This window comes from Pristiophorus japonicus, unplaced genomic scaffold, assembly GCF_044704955.1.
Source record: "Pristiophorus japonicus isolate sPriJap1 unplaced genomic scaffold, sPriJap1.hap1 HAP1_SCAFFOLD_29, whole genome shotgun sequence".
Lineage (NCBI taxonomy): Eukaryota > Metazoa > Chordata > Chondrichthyes > Pristiophoridae > Pristiophorus > Pristiophorus japonicus.
The window spans coordinates 15,902,992-15,924,835 of NW_027252668.1; the positions used below are offsets into that span (position 1 = coordinate 15,902,992).

The 21,844-nt window shown below is 42.2% G+C and overlaps 1 non-coding gene across 1 annotated transcript; it reads right to left on the bottom strand.

The window, feature by feature from the left end:
* Positions 1-1,411: 1,411 nt before the first annotated feature.
* On the bottom strand, positions 1,412-1,483 carry trnah-gug (transfer RNA histidin (anticodon GUG)). The gene has a single exon. It is a non-coding gene; the product is annotated as a tRNA-His (tRNA).
* Between the last annotated feature and the right edge of the window lie 20,361 nt (positions 1,484-21,844).

Below are 21,844 nucleotides of genomic sequence, written 5' to 3' on the forward strand. Positions count from 1 at the left end.
GCCTCATCCCACTTTCCAGTACTTGTTCCGTACTCTTGCAGCTAACGACACTTAAAGTGCAAATCCAAGTACTTTTTTGCAACGTGGGCAGGGAATCTGCCTCGACCATCCTTTCAACGGTGTGCGACAGAACCCTCTGGGTGAAAAATTGTCCCCACAAATCACCTCTAAGCCTCCTACCAATTACAATAAATTCATGCTTCCTCTTTGTTGACTGCTCTGCTAAGGGAAATAGGTCCGCCTTAAAACCTCTACCTAGTCCACTTATAATTGTGTATGCCTGAATATCGTCTCTCCTCAGACTTCTCTGTTCCACAGAAAACTAACACAGCCTATCTAATCGTTCCTCATAGCTCAAGTTGTCTGTTCCAGGCAACATTCTCGTAAATCTCCTCTGTATTCTCTCCAATGCAATTACATCTTTCCTGTAATGTGCAGAAACAGTACTCTAGTGGTGGCCTAACTAGTGTTGTATGCAGTTCAAGCATAACCCTCCTGCTCTTGAATACTATGCCTCCACTTGTAAAAGCAAGTATTCCATATGCTTTATCAACCTCATTATCGACCTCGCCTGCAACGTTCACGGATCTGTGGACCTGCACTCCAAGGTCCATTTATTCCACTACATTTCTTAATGTTCTACAATTTATTGTGTATTTTCTTGCCTTATTTTCCCATTAAAGTATATGTTAATAATTTGAGACATGTCATGAGCTGAGTGTAGCAAGCTAGGGAAAAAAAGTGAATTTGGATGAGAATTTTCAGGTGATTGACAAAAGAACCACATGCATCAAATATTTAACACACTACCCACGAGGATGGGACTGGACACACGTGTGCAGAATACAATGGATTCATAGTCCATCGCGTTATCAAGTCGGTCACCTAGTCTCGCAACACGATCAGCCATTCCGTTTATTTATTTTTGCATCCAAACAGAATTCCCCTGTGACAACGTGCCTTCACCGCTTGTCCTGCCCGTGCACCCAAATCGACAATATTGAAAATCTACAATCAGCTTCTGTAAGCAAAGGGCCTTCCGTTACTTCAAGTGAGCGACTTTCAGAAATGGTCGGTTTTGAGACAGATTCAGAACAGAAAAAAAGAAGTTACGCCCGGTGAGTTAAATGACCGTGACAAGACCTCTATAGCATTGAAGCAAATCACCTTCATCATTCAGACTCGCGCCAGTGCCATCACCAGACAAACTGTTGCGGGGAGAATTGTGAGCAAAGTAAAGGAGTGCTATTGATTGTGGAAGGCAGAAAAAGCTGGGAGAAGAGGTGGGTTTGAAGGAGTAAATATGTGCCCACCGCTAAAAACGTAATATGTGTTTAATTTAGTAAGGATAGATGTTTGGCTGTGTTCTATCAGCAGGTGCTGTAGTGAATAAAATAAATAAAGCGAGATGTGCCATGACTCGGATTCGAACCGAGGTTGCTGCGGCCACAACACAGAGTACTAACCACTATACGATCACGGCGCCACACACCAGCTGTCACGGTTTTCTGCTGATTGCAGCAAAGATACACACGGCGCTGGTCAGAAAATATATCGTTTTTTGATGAGGCCAAATTCGACCCCGCCAGAAATTATAGCCACAGTGGTAAGCGACCAAGGCCACGCACTGAATAGGGCCTTAATCCAGAATGGGAATTAGTGCAACCCCAGTTACGTTTAAAACGATTGCAGCTCTGTTCCATGGCAAGAAACTCTCCCTTTGTGAATCATGAAGATAGTAAGTGCCAGCCCCGCTGTGAGTCAAACCGACCATCTTTTGTTTACTAGATCGGCGCTTTGACTAGTTAAGCCACAGATTCAAACCACGCCTTTGGTCTATCGCCTACACTCACTCATATCTATCAGCCACCTGTCACTTCCATTTAGAGTTTGAGTCCATTTTTTATTTAAGCATCTCTCTTGTCTATTCCGCCATGTGTGCCAATGCTGCCTGTATCTCTCGCTGCATTTATCTCGATGTCAATCCGTGCGTTGATTCTGAATGGATACCTATGTTTGTCTCTAACGTGAAATAAATAAAGGACGCAGAGAATTCCTCCTCTGACACCAGGGAAATGAGGAGCCAACATTTATAACAACATATTGTTTATTGTGATCCAGAAAATACAATATTCCAACTTGAACGATTTAGATTCAGTTCTGTGCGAACGAAACTATGACCCCAACGTGTTTCCAATAAGCCATATTTTAAGTCGATGTCCGAAGCAGTCCCATTTCACCTCAACGAGATTCATAACAATAAACATAGAAGCAAGCAGTGAAACGATATTTGCAGAAAGAGTTGTGAGACTGCAGAATGCACTGGCTCAGAGCAGCAGATTTAAAACAAGGTTTAAAAAAATGCAGCGTGTGGGATGAAGGGGTGAGAGAGGCAAGAGCGCCACAGGAAAGTCGGGGGAGTTCTTCCCTGACGACAGCATCATTGCGCGTGGCATGGTTATTTTGCTTTTAAATATGAATAAAATGCATCGTGTGTTTGCAGCTGTTTCTGTTTCTGTCCTGTTGCATTCATAGGAAAATAGAAACAGGAGGTGGCTATTCAGCCTCTCAAGCTTGCTCCGACATTTAATTAGATCAGAGCTGGTCTGTGTGATGATTCCATACACCTTCATAACCTTGTCTAACAACAATCTATCAATCACGAGTTTGAAATTGTCAATCGACCCCCAACATCAACCGATTTTTAGGGGAGGAAGTTCCAGGATTTCCCTACCTTCCGTGAGCAAATCGATTCCTTTCATCATCCTTGGACAGGTTAGTTCTAATTTTACGTGTAGCTCCCATTGACCTGGACCCTCCCACTACGGAGACTATTTCTCTCTATCTTTCACCTATTTGTTTGCAGCTCTGACCGAATTCCATACCCCACAACATTACCTGTTCCCGTGATGCTGTCCCTCTAATTTGTATTTCGAGATCATGCCACTTTCTCTGATGATTCTCTGCGCCCGATCTCTACAATTGTATTAGTTGTCGATCATTGGCAGCAGGCGGCAGAAGCGAGCGTGATATGGAACCTGACAGAGAAAGCTGCTTCACATGGTTGCCTTATACCCCAGGAGAGCTTGTGGGGATTGGAAAACCTTCATGTGTCACAAAATTAGAATTAAGGAAGCGATGTCTCAAAGTGCCACTATGTAGAAGAAGCGTCTCATTGTGTGGGGGTATTTGAGACACAACAGGATTGTATCCGTCTGATTCCAGATTATAAGACTGCGTGATCGTATCACACCTGTGTCACAGCGGCCTTTACTCCAGATGTCCGTCCGAATAAATCAAAACTCTTCACAGTAAATACTGCCATCTTTTCACGTTTAGAGAAGGGTTTCTCGGAGCAATGTGCTTGGTTCTCTCATTAATGCGTTGCTAAAAATACAGAGGTTAAATGATTTGCAGAGATACCTTCAAAACATATCAAATCTTACATTCACTAACATGAAGCACAAAGTCACTAATTCAGAAACGTATTCTGTATTCGGCCCTGTGTTGCAATCTGTAGCACATTAGATTTCTAGGTAAACTTCAAACAATCATTCCAAGGTTGTGGGTTCGCGTTCCACCCGTGTTGTTACTTATTCAAGTTTCGGTGAGGAACCTTTGCAGCACACCTACAACTCATTCGTTAATGTGCGTCATTGAATTGGAATTGCCGGAATAGCGCAGTTGGCAGCGCGTTTTGCTGAAGACGTAAAGTTTCCGGGCTTCGGAAGTTTTTAGTTATTTTGTGTCTCTTTCTTTGGTCCGATTCTCGAAATAGTGCGGACGGAATGAAGACAGATGAGGTTTTGCTCCACATGTTCACTTCCGGGGTCCTAAACACCAAACCCTGCCCAAAATTTGAGCCGATAACCTTTGAATGTGTCTGTATAATAGAATGATATAAATGGTCAATGCAATACCCATTGCGCCACAAAGCCGCTTCCGAGCCCTAACACCTCAACGGTTTTAATGTGTTTCTTGCAGCACCATTGCCAACATCTGCCTAATTGTTCAAATCAAAAAAAGGCCGAAAATCCTATAAATGGCAGTGGTAGTCTGAGGAGTAGTGTTGCTCCCAGCGAGCGAGGCGGTTTGTCCGCTCCCGTCAAACTTCATTTCCCACCTCTAAGTGATCGCTTGCAAACGTCGAACACATGTGATGATCTTTATCGAAATTCTCAACAAGCTGTTCAGCGGAATTCTTGCTTGTGTTGAATATTATGTCGGAAGCATATACAGATACTCCGTGTGTTTACACATATTCCACTTTGTGCCAAAACCATTGTCAGAGCGTTCAATTAGAGTCTGTTTCTAGATCATTTTTCCTAACTTTGGCGTTCGTGATTTAAGATTGGAAACGGCCCCGGTCCCTCCTATAAATCTATAATACAAAAACGCTACTCTAAAACTCTCACCTGCAATTGCAACATTGCGGCCCAGAGGAACCTAACTGCTCACATGGAAACGCTAATAAGTAGATAAAGTTTGGGAACCGACCAAGTGTTCCTTCAACTCCGCTGCTCATGTTACTAGCAAAACCATTGTCCGATAGAGTTGAGGCAATTCGCGTGCCTGTACTGTCATATAAATACTGCGCACTAATCGATCATGCCACTAGAGCCACATGCAGATGCTGTGCGGTATCAGTGCTCCCAGCATACAGCTGCCTTTTCAGCTGTCTTTTAAAAAAGAAGACATAGGATCATCGAATCATTCAGCACAAAATGAGGCTGTCCATCCATCGCGTCTGTTCCGGCTCTGTAAATTACGCATATACCAATTATTTTTCGCCGTAGTACTGGTTTATAATTGTGTTGTTTCTGTTTTTTATTTGTAATGCAGGAAATAAATATTCATATTTGAGTGAGTGCAATGTAATTAAAGAGGAATTAAACCCGGACTCGAGGAGAAATTACGAGGAGAGGATTACAAAAATCAGCGTTGTATGATATTGAATTTGTAAGATTAAGTTGTGATTTGATTGAAGTTGTCACGATATTAAGGGGAACTGATAGTATAACCAGTGAATTTGTTTACGCTGTTTGGATTTTCGCGGATTCCCGTATATACCCTTTCCTTGTGCAGCTTTGATCCCTGCTCGTAGCGGGTACTTTCTCTGTTGAAACCAATTATCCAAATCGTTTAATTTCTTCAATCGGAACCCTCTGGAGGGTTTTGGAGATTTAAAGACCTGTTCTGAGGAAACAAAAGGTTTCGGGAGAGACCTGGAATATTTACGTACTTCAAGAAAGCATGCTGAGATGGCTGACATATTTCCAAATTTATTCTGCAGATTGCCTGGAAGTTTCAGAAAAGGAGGCCTCGAGAGAATGCGGATCACCATCACCTTCTCAAGGACAATGAGAGATGGGCAATATGTGCTGGCGTTGCCCGCGATACCTACATCCCAGGAATGAATGAAAAAATCAGTTTTGCGACGAACGACGCCGATTTAAAAAATATATTTTTTTGTGAAGAGTTTGTCTCATTCGATATCTTACTAAAGTTTCAAGCAATTTTTATTTTTTGGTTTTAACATTGCAACTCTGAATTCGTTTAAAAACACCAATATAAAGTGAACTATGACAGCGGTGGGTTTCTAACAAAAACACTCTCGGGAACTGGAACATAAATTCAGCGCCTTAGATCGCTCAGCCACGCTACAATGCCAAAGGCAATTCATATGATGCTGGTGATAGATAATGGAAAGCTAGCTCTCCCGTTGCCTCATTTGAGACCAGGCCTTTGCATTGAGAATGAAGGAAATAAAAGAGCTTCCTGAGCTGTGTTCACGGGTCAAGGTGTTTGAGAGGTTAAGGCCGCTAATCGACTGTGTGTGGGTTCCAATTATATCGTTTTTGCATTGAATAATATTATTATTTCCTTTTTTCTACTCATTCAAGACTCCTCCGTCTGAGTTCCATTTTTGCCCAAGCCGCAGTGGGGGAGTTTTATTTTGCTCCTTTAATCTCTTTGCTCAAAACAGCAAAGTCCGAATTCCATCCACAACTTTTGATTCCACGGAGTGCTTGGAATTGTAAGATATGAACTACGTGAAGTGTAAATCAAAGTGGAAGTGAGGTCCTGGGAAAAGCAATATTTCTCCACCGATGATGCCTGAGCTGCTGAATGTTGCCAGCACTTTCTTTTCATAATTTTGTGCTTTCACTATAGCAGTTTACCAGACAACTCAAAACTTGCCGCAAGGGCGCAAGTCCTAGCTGAACGTTTCTGTGCTCTTCTCAAACACAAGTTCTAAATTAACGTTGCTAAATATCAGCATGGTTAATTAAAGCAAACGTTGAAATCGAATGTCACAGATGGTTTGCCGTCTCCCACTTCGGGGATATGGGATGGTCGATTGAGGCCAGACTGAACATTTGAAGCGCTCAAAAATACATTGATAACTAACACAGATCCTCCACCCCAATGCATTAAATAACAATATAGATACCGTTAATTACATTGGAATAATCAGAGACGCAAAAACCGTTGCATTTAACACAATAACAACTCACAAAAAGATGTGAATCTAACGTGGAGACACTCAAGTGTAGTTACAAAAATCACAGTTAATTGATTGTTGTAACAGAACTTTAATTGAGCTTTTTTTTAACCATGCTGTAAATATGAAAGTTTATGTGAACCTTCTTCAAAAGCCGTTGTAGATTTCTGTGGAATGATTAAACTCCTATCCGATAATTTATGATGTTGATTACTGCAACGTTTGAGACCAATGGATTGATTCTCAACAGAATGATCTTAAATGAAGTCGCTTCCAAAGCTATGCAGATTTGGCTAAAGTTGATAGGTAAAATAGATTAAAGTGTAAGAATGTTGATGAGCAATGGCGGATATTTAAGTTGATATTTCCTAACTCTCCACAACAATATATTCCAGTCAAAAGGAAATACATTAAGAGAAGGGAGAACCAACAGTGGCTAACTAAGGAAGTAAAGGATGGTATCAAATTAAAAACAATGGCATACAATGTAGGCAAGATTAGTGGGAGGCCAGAGTATTTATAAATAACAGCAAAGGACGACTGAAAAAATAACACAGAGTGAACATGGATTATGAGAGTAATGATACAAAAAATATATAAACAGATATTAAAAGATTCTGCAGGTATATAAAAGATGAAGAGAATTACTCAAGTACCTTAGAGGTTGAGACTAGGAAATAATTAATGGGGAGCAGGAAAATGGGAGAGACTTTGAACAAATATTTTGTACCGGTATTCACGGTAGAAGACACTAAGAATATCCCAATAATAGATAATTAAGGGCCGATATTGAGGGGTAAATTAATACAATCACCATGACTAAAGAAAATGAGTTCAGTAAAACAATGGAACTATAGCCAGCCACGTCTATTGGAGCTGATTGTCTGCAGCCTCGGGTCTTAAACGAAGATGCTGCAGAGATATTGTTTGTAATCTACCAAAATTCACTGGCGTCTGGAGAGATCCCAGCTGATTGGAAACCTGAAAATCTTAAGTCTCCATATAAAAAAGAAGGGGGGCAGACAGCAGGAAACTATAGACGAGTTAACCTAATATATGTCGTTGGGAAATTGATGGAATTCATTATAAAGGAAGCTGTACCAGCACAGTTGCAAAATAATAATGCAGTCAAACAGAGACAGCGTAGTTTTATGAAAGGGAAATCATGTTTGACAAATTTTCCTGAGTTATCTGCGGATGTAACGAGCAGGTTGTTTAAGGGGAACCAGGGGTTGAGTTATATTTGGATTTAAATAAGGCATTCAATATGATGCCAAGTAAAATGATACTGCGAAAGATAATAGCTCACATGATTGGAGGTAACATATTAGCATGGATCGAAGATTGGCTAAATAACAGAAACAGAGAGCGACGATAAATGAGTCATTATCCGCTTGCAAACAGTGACTAGTGAGGTGCCACAGGGATCAGTGCTGGGGCCTCAACTATTTACAATCTATATCAATGACTTGGATGAAGGGACCGAGTGTAATTTACCAAAGTTTGCTGACGAAGCACAGATGGGTTGGAAAGCAAGTTCTAAAAATTAAACAAGAAATCTACAAAGGTTTATACACAGGCTAAGTAAACATTTGGCAGAAGCAATATAATGCATGAAATTGTGAAGTTATCCACTTGTCAGAAAACATTACAAAGCAAATTATTACTTAAATGGAGAGAGATTACAAAATGCGGCAGTACATAGGGACCTTACGGTCCCTGTGCATTAAACAGAACAAAACAGTATGCACAAGAGCAAGTAATCAGGAATGCTGTCCTTTATTGTAAGGGAGATGGTGTATAAAAGCAGAGAAGTCCTGTTACAACTGTACAGGGTAGTGGTGAGACCGCACCTAGCAGAGTACTGCTTACAGTTTTGTTCACCTTATTAATACATTTCATAAAAGGTTCACTTGGTTGATTCCTGCAATAAAGGGGTTGACTTATGATAAAAGGGTGAGCAGATCTCGTCTATTCTCATTGGAGTTTATAAGAAAGAGAGGTGATCTTATTTAAATGAATAAGACAGTGAGGGGACTCACTCAATACGGTAGTTGCCGATAGGACGTTTCCACTAATGGGGAAATCTAGAACCCGGGGGCATACTTTAAGAATAAGGATTCGCCCATTTAGAACAGATCAGCAGGAATTTCTTCTCTCAGAGGGTCGGATATCTGTGGAATTAGCTTCCCCAGAGAGCTGTGGAGGCTGGGTCATTGAATAAATTAAAGTTGGAGATAGACAGACTTTTGGACGATAAGTTAGTGAAGCGTTACGGGCACACAGCAGGGAAGTGGAACTGAGTCCTACATCTGATCAGCCTTGAGCTTATTGAATGGCAGAGCAGGCTCCCAGGGGGCAAATGGCCGAATCCTGCTCCTATTTCTTATGTTTTTATTCCACTTGCCCTATTCTGCTGACCCCAACACAATACATACTTACAACTAATAAAACAAACCTGCCATGGCTGCAAGGCGACATCGTATCCTGGAAGGTATAAATCAACTGCGCTGAAAATGCAGAAACTACATAAAAAGATTCTGTACAAAGAAATGTTTATTTGTCAAATGTAAGATTCGAAACCACGTCTCCAGAAGAGACTGCAATCTGACTGGAGAGCCTTAAACCGCTCAGCATTCCTGAGTTCATCATTCATACATCATTGCCCCTGGATGTACCCCCGAGGTTAATAAAACATATCATTCACTTCAGCCCTTGCTACCTGTTGCTGGAAGGCCGAATGGCCAGTTTAGAATCTCCCATGATTTTATGAACCGCTATGGTCACAGCACAGATCGCTGTAGAACAGCACCTCCCATGTTTTACTACAATTACAGCCTACTGTCTCTTTACTAATATATAACTCGCTGGCTATCCATTCTTCCATTTCCTTACTTTCTATCATAGTTTTGCTGCATCTGTCTTTAAAAGGACAACATTTTCCCTTGCCTCTCCTATTCCCTTAATATACTCAAATAAACATTTGTTGCTAACTTGTATATGCCTTACACGTTATTTGACATCTGCTTTTATTACATTTGGCATCCCTTCAGATTGGTCTTACTTTGAGTTAAAAACGTGGTTTCTGACTCCATTATGCCTCTTAAAAACAGTAACAATTGTAATCATATTACCTACATTAATAGCAAGACGTTCAGTTTGATAACTGATTCTGGTCGATTGTTCATCATTAAATCTAGTTTGACAGGTTCCTTTTTCGGCTCCAATACCTAATGTAGAAACTTTCCCATCGACATTAAGACATTCATTGCCTTTCCTGCTTACACTTTTCTGCTTTTCTCAGGCTGTGAAATAAGCGTCTCCCATTAACATGAAATAAATTTATCGTGAAGCAAATGTAATATAAATGTGCTACAGACATAGCAATATTATGACGGATAAAGGAAATGTTTAGGTAATTGATTTAGGCTAAATGAAGACAAAGTGCTGGCATCTGAAAGCTTATATCCCAGGAATCTGAAGGAGATGAGGGAAGAAATTCCGGCGGCCCCAGAAACTCTATCTCAGGATTCAAGAGAGTGTGGCTCTATGTTGGGTAACTCGAGTGTGGACAATGTAGTAACAATGTTTTTACAGGCAGATAGAGCGAAGCTGGTTAATTTCAGGACAGTTGCATTAACAACTGCAGTATGGAACCTTTCCGAATCTCTATTTAAGGACGATTTTTCCACTTGCCGAGATAAAGCGTTATAGGATAGAATTTGCCAATGCGAATTTCATCGGACGGTCATGCATTTCAAACCTCATGTAATTCTTTGAGCAGGTTAAAAAAAACACGGTAGCTGGGGAAATACAGTGGTTGTGATGTAATCGAGTTTAGAAAAAAACTTTGACAAGGTATAACACGCGGGATAGTTGTCGACGATGGCGGGTTATGGAGTGAAGAACAGGTTAGAAAACTAGGGTAAAATGCGGTTTGAGGAAAGAAAGGAGAATATAAGAGTTAAGGCCAGTTTCTCGGAGTGGTTGTGGTTAGTAGAGTCCCATGTTTTCAGTCCTGTTGACTGTGTGTTTTGATAAATGGAATATAGACTGATTGTATCAAGATATAGAGCGGTTGTCGCCGAAAATTGTAGTTAAAACCAAACTGGCAAACACGAAAACTGAGAGAGCAAAAAGTCACAATTTACCTTTATAATCAACAGTGAATTTCTATCCTTGTTAAAAATTGTGAAAAATGTGACAAATGTACATATACACTGACACAATATATATCTAAATTTTCCACTCATATTTAGACACCGAATGTTTATAATATAACAGCGCACTCCTACATACCGACATCGTTTATATCTAACCCATGTTCTGGTTGCAGTTTTGACCCAGGCCACACATTGACCTTTTGTAATTTCCAGATTCTGTCCGTCCTGTTTAGCATATTCACCATTGGATGTGCTACAGTCCTTGTAATATTCAAAGTCTAAACACTGATCGTTTAACTGTTTCCAGATACGGTCGTTCCTGATTTGTTTTTTAGGATGGGATATGCTGCAGCCCGCTGAAAACAGGCGGTTAAGCCGAGCAAGATTTCGGCTCTGGTGGTGAATGCTGCTTCTGACGGATTTCTAGGTGCCCTGCCGGTGGTGGGGATTGCAAAGCTCTTGTTATCACACTGAGTAAAACTGGAAGTCACCAATTTCAGGAAGTCGCTCATGAATCCAATAGGGAGATCAGGAGAAAGAGAGGTTGGAATGTGGAACTAGCTACCACAGGGAGTAGTTGAGGTGAATAGCAGATAGGCATTTAAGGGGGAACTGGATACGAACATGAGCGACATGGCAATCGAAGGATATGCTACTAGACTCAGATGAAGTAGAGTTGGAGAATGATCCTCTGGAGCATAAACGCCTGAAAAGACCAATTGCGGCGAATGGCCTCTTCATGTCCTGTACAGCAGATGTAAAATATCTGAATACTTCATAGATCCGTAGCTTCTTTAGGCTCCAACCCATAATGCAATTATTTTCACGAAAGACTGTTACTAACCTTACGTCCTTGAATCTCGACGTCTCAGGTGCAAGGAGCAACTGCCTCCACAACCCATCGCCTCCCCCCCTCCCCCGCACCCCCGAAACTTCCAACATTTATCAATTATACCGGAGCACTTATCGCGGGAGCAGCAATTCCTTCATTTTGCGATTTTGAAATAGGACAGTGACACTAATCTGTTTCTTTCATTGACCATGTGGTTCGCTATTCTGCCGGTATTCGGGAGAGAGAGAGAGAGAGATAGAGAGAGAGAGAAGGACGCAAGGGGAGAGATAGTCCGAGGGGATGAGATGGGCAAAGAGAGAGGCAGAGACAAAAAGGGATTGGAACAAAGAGAGACTGAAAGAGCGAGAAAGAGGGCCAAAGACAGAGAAAGAAAAAAAAGGGAGAATGACAAGGAGAGACAGAACGAGCGAGAGAGAGGACCAAAGATAGAGACAGAAAGGGAGAGGGACAAGGAGAGACAGAGAGAGCGAGAGAGAGGGCCAAAGATAGAGTCAGAGACACAAAGGGAGAGGGACAAGGAGAGTCAGAGAGAGCGAGAGAGAGAGCCAACGACAGGGGCAGAGACAGAAAGGGAGAGGCAGAAGGAGAGACAGAGAGAGCGAGAGAGAGGGCCAAAGACAGTGATAGAGACAGAAAGGGAGAGGGACAAGGAGAGACAGAGTGAGCGAGAGAGAGGGCCAAAGACAGAGACAGAAAGGGAGAGGGACAAAGAGAGACAGAGAGAGCGAGAGAGAGGGTCAAAGACAGAGACCGAGACAGAAAGGGAGACGGACAAGGAGAGAGAGAGAGAGCGCGAGCGAGAGGGCCAAAGACAGAGACAGAGACAGAAAGAGAGAGGGTGCAAGGAGAGACAGGGAGAGCGAGAGAGACGGCCAAAGGCAGAGACAGGGACAGAAAGCGAAAGGGACAAAGAGAGAGACAGAGAGAATGAGAGAGAGGGCCAAAGACAGAAACAGAGACAGAAAGGGAGAGCGACAAGGAGAGTCAGAGAGAGCGAGAGAGAGGGCCAAAGCTAGAGACAGAGACAGAAAGGGAGAGGGACAAGGAGAGACAGAGAGAGCGAGAGAGAGGGCCAAAGACAGAGACAGAGACAGAAAGGGAGAGGTTCATGGAGAGACAGAGAGAGCGAGAGAGAGGGCCAAAGACAGAGACAGAAAGGGAGAGGGACAAAGAGAGAGACAAAGATCCTTATCAACCTGTTTAATTGTTATCCCTCGCAGTTTGTAAATATGATGAACCAAATGACTTACATTTTGTCGCGCCTTTCAGGATGATTCGAAAGGTGAAAAAACGTAATTGTGTTGGAACTTCATATTCATACCCTGGATTTGGGAATATATAGCAAATTCGCGGCAGTTTCTTTCTATCTATTTCTCACTCTCTCCCTAACTCCCTCTCCCTCGGCCCGGACCCTCCAGTCTCCCTCGCTCGCTCTCGCTCGCTCTCGCTTTCTGTCTGTTTGTTTTTCTCTCGCGCACCATCACTCTTTCTCTTTCTCTCCCTCCCTCTTTCTCTATCTCGCTCTCTTTCGCTCTATCCCTTTCCGCCTCTCTGTCATCCTCACTCTCCCTTGCACTATCCGTCTTCCCTCTCTCTGTTTGTTTTCCTCTTACTCACCCTCTTTCTCTCATTTTCTCTCACTCTATATCTCCCTCGATCACTATCTCTCTCTCTCTCTTTCTCCCATTCTTTCTCTCTGTTTCTCTCTCTCTCTTTCTGTTTCGTGTGCTTCGTATCCCGGATAAACTCTATGAACGTCTTCTCAAGTATATCCTGACCAATTAATTTTATCCAGAAGCTATGAAGGTTAAAAGCCCATATGATGATTGCCGTGCCTTTTGTACAAGCATCCATTTTTTCTTGATTTATACTCGTCCAACTGGGCAGCTATTGTTTGGGGGCCTATGGACTACGCCCAACAGCGATTTTTTCCTGTTATTGTGTCTTATCTCCACCCAAACTGATTCATACTCCAGATCCTCTGAGCCAATATCGTTTCTTACAAACGTACTGATACCATCTTTTATTAACAGTGTTACCCCACCTACTTTTCTTTTTTGTCTGCCTTTCCGAAATGTCAAATACCCCTGAATATTTAGTTTCCAATCCTGGTGAAATTGCAACCACGTCTATGTAATGACTATCAGATCGTCCTCATTTGTATCTGTTTGTGCCGTCAACTCATCTGTTTTGTTACGAATGCTACGTGCATTTAGACAAAATTATTTTTAATTTTTTTTTTTACCCTTTTTTTCTACTTGTTTCCTCTGTCCTACAAACTCACTTTATACCTTTTTGCTTTTTAATTCAAACTCTACTCCCCTCCCTATTGAAACTATTCTAAGGTTCCCATCCCCCTGCCAAACTGGTTTAAACCCTCCACAACAGCACGAGCAACCAGCGCCTCCCCCCGGCCCACCGCAATGCAAGGTTATTAGTTTTGGCTCTGTTGAGGTGCAACCCGTCCGGCTTGTACAGGTCCCAACTCCGACAAAAGCAGTCCAAATGTCTCAGGAAATTAAACCCTCCCTCCTGCACCATCTCTCCAGCCATGCATTCACTTGCTCTATCCTCATATTTCTCGACTAACTAGTTCGTAGCACCTGGAGTATTCTGGAGATTACTACCTTTCTGGTCCTACTTTTTAACGTCTCTCGTAGCTCCCCAAACTCTGCCTGCAGAAATCACCCCTCTTTCTACCTATGTCATTGGTAACAGTATGGAGACTGACCTCTGGCTGATGACCCTCCTCCATCAGAATGCCCTGCAGCCGCTCGGTGACATTCTTGCCTCCAGGAAGGCAAAATATTATTCTGGTGTCACGTCTGCGGTGGCAGAAACGCCTGTCTGCTCCCCTGATTATTGAAACCCCGACCATTATAGTTCTTCCATTCTTCTCTCTCCTCCCCTGTGCAGCTGAACCACCTTCGGTGCCGTGGATTTGAATCTGGCTGCACTCGCCAGAGGCACTATGTCCACACCGATGCTCAGAAGATAATATCTGCTTGCGAGCGAGATGGACTCGGGGGCTCGTGCACTACCTGCCTAGTCCTCCTATTCTCTCAGCTGATCACCCACTCCCTCTCTACCTGCACGCTCTTAAGCTGCGGCATGAACACCTCTAGAAGGGAACTTGGTAAATAGTTGTTAGCGAACAGTTTGCAGAGCTCTGGGGAAAGTGTTTCATCCCATGCTTCTGTGATGCTACAATCCTCCCTCTCAGTGAGCTTGTATTTTCACCTGTAAACCCCACGGATTTAATTCCGGCCCGTGCCGGCAGGGATTTTCTCACATTTAGTGTGATGGTTCTCTTTTTCTCTCTCTATCATTCATTCTATTTCTCTCTGACTCTAACTTTCTTTCTGTGTGTCACTGTCTATCTCAGTTGCAGTCAATTTCTGTATGCTTTTCTCATTGGGGATCTGTTTATCCGTCCAAATATGACTTTCTCTCTGTCACTCTCTCCATCGCCCCCCATATCAGTTTACTCCATACATTATGAGTTATCCCTTAAGCGCTGGTTTAGTCTGAGATTGCTGATACTGGATCGTTGACGTGCATTTTAACATTATTCATTCAAAGATGTTCAGTGTTGACGGGAAGATTACATGTTCTGTAGGTTAATGCAAGGGGGTTTGTTGTCTAGTTACGGACGACCAGTTCAATGCGTTATTTGCCTCAGTGCTGTATTTTGCAGTTCAGCTTTTCACCACCCACAGTTTTACAAGATATTTATCCTCCCATGTTTGCAGAGTATGCAGACGTGTAGTTTGCTCTGGGCTTAAAACTAAATTTGGTGTCTCCAAGCGATTTGCCAAATTTTCAAGCACTGCACTGCAGCGTGCCCATGACCAGATCGCCGAGTTGTTAAGGCGTTGGAATTAAAATCCAACTGATGCATGCCTGCGTGGGTTCCAATCCACTCCAAGTAAATGTTCAATTAACTGGTTTCAGAATTAGACTTAATGCTTGTTTGTTATTAAAGCGTATAAGCGGTCCATAATCTCTGCAAATGAGATATTATTAATTCTCCCTTCAAGACAACGTTTCTTTATTTATAACAGTTGTTCTGCCAATTGACTGAACAAAGGAACAGGATTAGGCTATTCCGCCCCTTGTGCCTATTCGCCATTCTGTTAATTCTTGGCTGAGCTCTATGATAACTCCATCCATCTGCATTGGCTCCACATCATTTTAACCAATGTATAGCAAAAACTATCAAACTAAAATTAACATTTTTAATTGACCTAGTCTATCCTGCTTTTTGTAGAAGATAAATCCATCACCCTTTGCGCGAAGAAGATTTTCCTAACTTCTCTGCCGAATAGCCTGTCTCTGATTTTAACATTATGTCCTCTTGTCGTAAACTCCCCCACGAACGGTGAAAAAAGCTTTATCTCTATCTATCTTATCAATTCATTTCAAAACCTTAAAAATCTCAATAAAATCACCACTTAACCTTCTATATTCCAGTGAGTACTGGCCTAGTTCATGTAATCTCTCCTCATAATTTAACCCGTGGCACCCTGGCACCATTCTGGTGAGTACTTCAATCCAGCCTATCAATTCTAAGGGTCCGTGCCCTTCAGGGGACTAGATATAATGGATAGAAACGGCTTATTTCCCTTAACAGAGGGCTCAACAACCAGCGGCCATATATTTATAGTAATTAGAGAAGGTTTACAGGAGATGTGATGGGAAATTTCCACAGGCAGATAGTTGTGGTTGTGTAAAACGCACTACCTAAAGAGTGGTAGAAGCAGAAACCTTTAGCACATTTTAAAAGTATTTGGATGTGCACCTGAAGTGCCGTAACGTGCAGGGTTATGGAGCTTAAGGTGGAAAGTGTGATGAGGCTGGATAACCGAGGCGTGGACAGGATCGGCCGAAATTGTCTCCTTCCATGCTGTAAACTTCAATGAATCTATTATATTCTATAACTTAGAGTACTCCAGATATAGTCTAACTACATCTGTCTTCAGTTGAAGAAAAACTTCCATTGCTTTGTCGTATAACCCCGAGTTATAAAGCTTAACATGCCATTAGTTTTTTCGAATATATTCCTAACTTGCTACTGCATTTTAGCGGAATGCGCACTGGGACTGCAAACCACTTTGGAAATCCATCTCTCCGAGCTGTGCTCCATTTAATTAATACTCGGATATAAACTTTGTGACCTAAAATGGGTGACCACACAATTACCAATTTGTAAACTATCTGCCACTGAATCGTCCATTCATTTAATCTATCAGGACATCTTTATAAGTATACGATAACGTCTGTACGAATTACTATATCACCAATATTTGCATCATCGGCAAACTGGGATATCTGGCTGCCTGTTGTGCCTTCTTTATCTGTAAGAAATATAGAATGAAATATTTTTTTTAACACTGACATTTTAAAACGTGCAATGCTTTGACGCCCTGATAGGGTCTGTGAAAAGAGGAAGGTAGGAGTAAGATTTCAGCTCGGTGACCCATTTGATCCTACAAATATACATCATGCAAGGGTGCGCTGTTTTGAAACAGGAAAGGCACGAGCTTGCATTCCCGTAGCATCTTTCACGAACGTAGGATGACCCAACTGCTCGGCGTTGCTCAGTTTGAGTTCCGACAGGACCCCCAGCCTCCAGACGTCATTATAGCCTTGGTCCAAATATGGACAAAAGTGATTAATTCTAAAATGAGGTGAGAGTGATTGTCCTTGACATCAAAGCAGCATTTTGCCGAATGTTTCACCAAGGAGGCTTCTAACGTTGAAGTCATGGCGAAGTTAATCTCCACTGCTGCAGACATACCTAGCCTAAAAGAAAATGGCTGTGGGTGTTCGACGCAAATCATCTCAGCCCAGGATATCGCTGCAGGAGTTCATCTTCACCTGTTTCATCAATGACCTGCCCTTCATCATCAAGTCAGAAGTGGGCATGTACGGTGAAGATTGATTTTTCCAACTCTAGTATCAACTCCGTAGATAATAAACCAGGAAAAATATCGCCTTTCCATTATTGTGGCGTGGTGAAAATCATGGAACTCCTTCTATAACAGCATATTGGTAGGAACATCACCACAGTGACTGAACCATATAACCATAGAAATTTACAGCGCAGAAGGAAACCATTGAGCCCATCGTGTCCTTGCTAGCGGACAAAGCACGAGATTTTCAGGGTGCGGTGGCCAAGTGGTCAGGCGTCGGTCTCATAAACCATTTGGCCTATCGAGACTTTAACACATTAAAGGTGACATTTTAAACCTTTTTTCTTTTAACCGTTAAAACACTTCATAATTTTGAACTTATGTCAGAAATCGCCTCTAAACTTTTTCTATTCTAAGGAGAAAAATCTTTCTGACAGGTGCTAGTCCGATTATCCCAATATGTATGAAAATTTAAATCCCCTATTAAAACCACACTGTCTTGACGACACGCTTGTCTAATCTCCAAATTTCTATATTCTAGTACTTCACAGCTGCGACTAGCGGGCCGATGCACAACTCCTACTATTGTCTTAAATCCTTTCCTATCTCTTAATTCTACCTGTAAGTCTCCACGTCCGGCTTATCTGTAGTTAGATCCTCGCTTAGAACTGAATCATAGAATCATAGTTATTTACAGCATGGAAGAAGGATATTTCGGCCCATCCGATCAACACGGCCAACAATGAGCTATCCAGCGGAATCCCATGTTCCAGCTTTTGGTCCATAGCCCTGTAGGTTATTACACTTCAAGTGCATATCCAAGCGTGTTTTAAATGCGGTGAGGGTTTCTGCCTCAACCACCATTTCAGGCAGTGAGTTCAAGACTCCCAACTTGCTTTGGTTGAAGACATTTCCCGTCAAATCCCCTTTAAACATGCTGCCAATGACTTTAAATCTATGTCCCCTGTTTGTTGACCATTCTGCTCAGAAAAATAGGTCCTTCCTGTCCAGTCTCTCTCTACCCCTCATAATTTTGAACACGTCAATAATGTTTCCCCTCAGCTTCCTATGTTCCAATGAAAACAAACCTAGCCTACCGAATCATTACTCATAGCTAAAATTCCCCAGTCCAGGCACATCATCGTAAATCTCTTTTGAACCCTCTCTAGAGCAATTACATCTTTCCTGCAATGACGTCTACGCAGTACTCTAGCTGTAGCCCAAGTAATGTTTTATAAAGCTCAAGCATAACTTCACTGTTCTTGTACAATATACCTCGGCGAATAAAGGTAAGTATGCCACATGCCTTCTCAACTAGCACGTTTTCCTTGAAACCTGAAACAGGGAGTCAATGATGTTAATACTACAACAACAACAACTTGCATTTATGTAGCGCCTTTAACAGAGTAAGACGTCACACGGCGCTCCACAAATGCTTCAGACAAATCAAATAACGCTGACACGGAGCCACATAAAAGAGAATTTACGGCAGATGCCCCAAAGCTTGGTTTCAAAGAGCATCAATTTTGATATATTTTTGAAACACCCTAGGCCAGGAATATTAATCAGTGTTTTCCCTCTAGGTCTGAAAGTTGAGAGAATTTGACTTTTGAATTGGACCCATGGGTGTCGACTTCTCACGATTACATAGGATATTCAATGCAAAAACAGGCTATTATTTCCAACCTGTCAATATCGACGTTTGTGGTCCACTGGAGCATCCTCCCCTCTTTCCACATCCAGCACTATCAGCATAGCCCTCCATTCAGTTCTCCTTCATATATTTATCTAACCGCTACTTACATGCATCTATAATATTTGATTCAACCTGTCTGGTGGTAGCGAGTTCTACATCCTTACCACTCTCTGGCTAAAGAAGATTCTTCTTAATTCCCAATTTGATTTGTTGCTGATTTTTCTTATATTGATGGTCTCTAGTAATAAGAACATAGGACATAAAATTAGGAACAGGAGTAGGCCATATAGCCCCTCTAGCCTGCTCCGGCACTCAACAAGATCATGGCTGATCTGGCCGTGGACACAGCTCCACTTACCTGCCCGCTGCCAATAACCCTTAATTCCTTTATTGGTTAAAAATCTATCTATCTGTGATTTGAATACATTCAATCAGCTGGGCTCAACTGCTTCCCTCGGCAGAGAATTTCACAGATTCACAACGTTCTGGGAGAAGAAATTCCTTCTCAAATCGGTTTTAAATTGGCTCCCCCGTATTTTGAGGCTGTGCCCCCTAGTTCTAGTCTCCCCAAGCAGTGGAAACAACCTCTCTGCCTCTATCTTGTCTATCCCTTTCATTATTTCAAATGTTTCTATAAGATGACCGCTCATCCTTCTGAACTCCAACGAGTAAAGAACCAGTCTACTCAATCTCTCATCATAAGGTAATCTCCTCCTCTCCGGAATCAGCCCAGTGAATCGTCTCTATACCCCCTCCAAAGCTAGTATATCCTTCCTTAAGTAAGGTGAACACAACTGCACGCAGTACTCCAGGTGCGGCCTCAACAATACCCTTTACAGTTGCAGCAGGACCTCCCTGCTTTTGCACACATCCCTCTCTCAATGAAGACTAACATTCCATTCGCCTTACCTGCTGCATCTGCAAACGAACGTTTTGGGATTCATGCACAAGGACCCCCAGGTCCCTCTGCACCGCAGCATGTTGTAATTTCTCCCCATTCAAATAATATTCCCTTTTACTGTTTATTTTTCAAGGTGGATGACTTCACATTTTCCGACACTGTATTCGATCTGCCAAACCTTCACCCATTCGCTTAACCTATCTAAATCTCGTTGCAGCCTCTCTGTGCCCTATACACAATCTGCTTTCCCACTAATCTATGTGTCATACTTTCCCCACAAGTGAAACCACTCTGTATCTACTCTATCAAAACCTTTCAAGATATTAAAGAGCACTATTAGTTCACCCCTCAGACTTCTCATTTCACGACACAATAAATTGAGCTTGTCGATTCTTTCCTGATAGTATACCATCTTCTCTGCACCCTATCCAGTGCCTCGCTAGTTTATTTTATAATATAGCGATGATAATTGCACACAGTACTCCTAATGTGATTTAACTGTAGAGACTTCTATATTGGTCGGTTTTGAAACCGGTTTGGCCAGGGTGTCTGGTCCAATTAAAAGGGGCCCGCACCTCATCTTTTGAGGAGACAGTTCACAGGCATCCTGGAGTAACTGAAGGCCGTTTGCTTACAGAAGCTGATTGTACATTTTCAACATTATCGATCTGGGTGCACGGGCAGGACATGTCGTGACAGGGACTTGTTGCAGCGTATTTCTGTATGGATGCAAAAAGCCTGAAATGGAATAGCTGAGGTGTGCTAGAAGGCAAACGAGAGGTTAAGGCGATGGACTGCAAATCGATTGTGTCAATTTACATTGTTAAGCGTTTGTTGCTGATAAACCTTCCAAGCATTTGACTGAATATTACATAAATTAGGCTTTGAATCCAAATCTTATCAAAACTTTAATTTCCTGGTACCATTATGGTACATACCTTAAATAAACACCTTATCCATTATGCTGCGCGCTCACTGACTAAGTCATGGTCATTTCATACATTTTTCTTGATATGCCAACTGAATTTACTGACTGGAGGAATTGCATTAACTCCAGGTGATCGGCTCGGCTCATCCTTGGGCCGAATTGCGAGTGGTGCGAGCAAATTCTGCAACTGAGTCATTTCTGTTTGATAAGGAAGGAAAAAATCCCCTTACACGTCCTGCTATACACGTGGGCACAGCCCCATTCAACTCCCATGATGCTTAATCCCCTCTTAGCGGGACTGAAGAACTATTTCCAAGAAGGAGCCTCATGGTCTGCTCAGCAGAAAGTCACTGTTCTGCGTGTTCTTTCAGCCAGCTTTCCAACTGGCATCCAACTGCCGTGCGAGCATTGCTGACTATTCCAACACAACAATATTGGAATGTCTATACAAAACTAGTTTTGATTACGTGACCTGTATTATCAAATAAGATTTTGAAGCATTTATAGCTTCATATTGTCCTCTGTGTCGGCATCCACTTAAGGCACACTCTATCTTAAGACAACTATATTCGGTGCTGCTTTATTTCACTGCGAGCGCGAAAGGACATATCTGCGAAGATATTTGCCCCTAATTTATACCATTCCTGTCCTATAGTCCACGTCTTTCGTTATCCATTGCTGTCCTTGTTGCTGGTTAGATCAGCTCAGGCAGTCCATTAAACCTGAGAAGTCAATCAGCGAAAACCAGAGAAATACAAGAGGCAGAGATAGGGAGAGATAGAAAGAAGCATGCGAAGACAATAACAGCAAAGATCATTGCAGCTTGAGGGGAAATTCTTTTGCTCTGTTGAAATGTTGTAAAAGCGTAAAGGATAATTGGGCG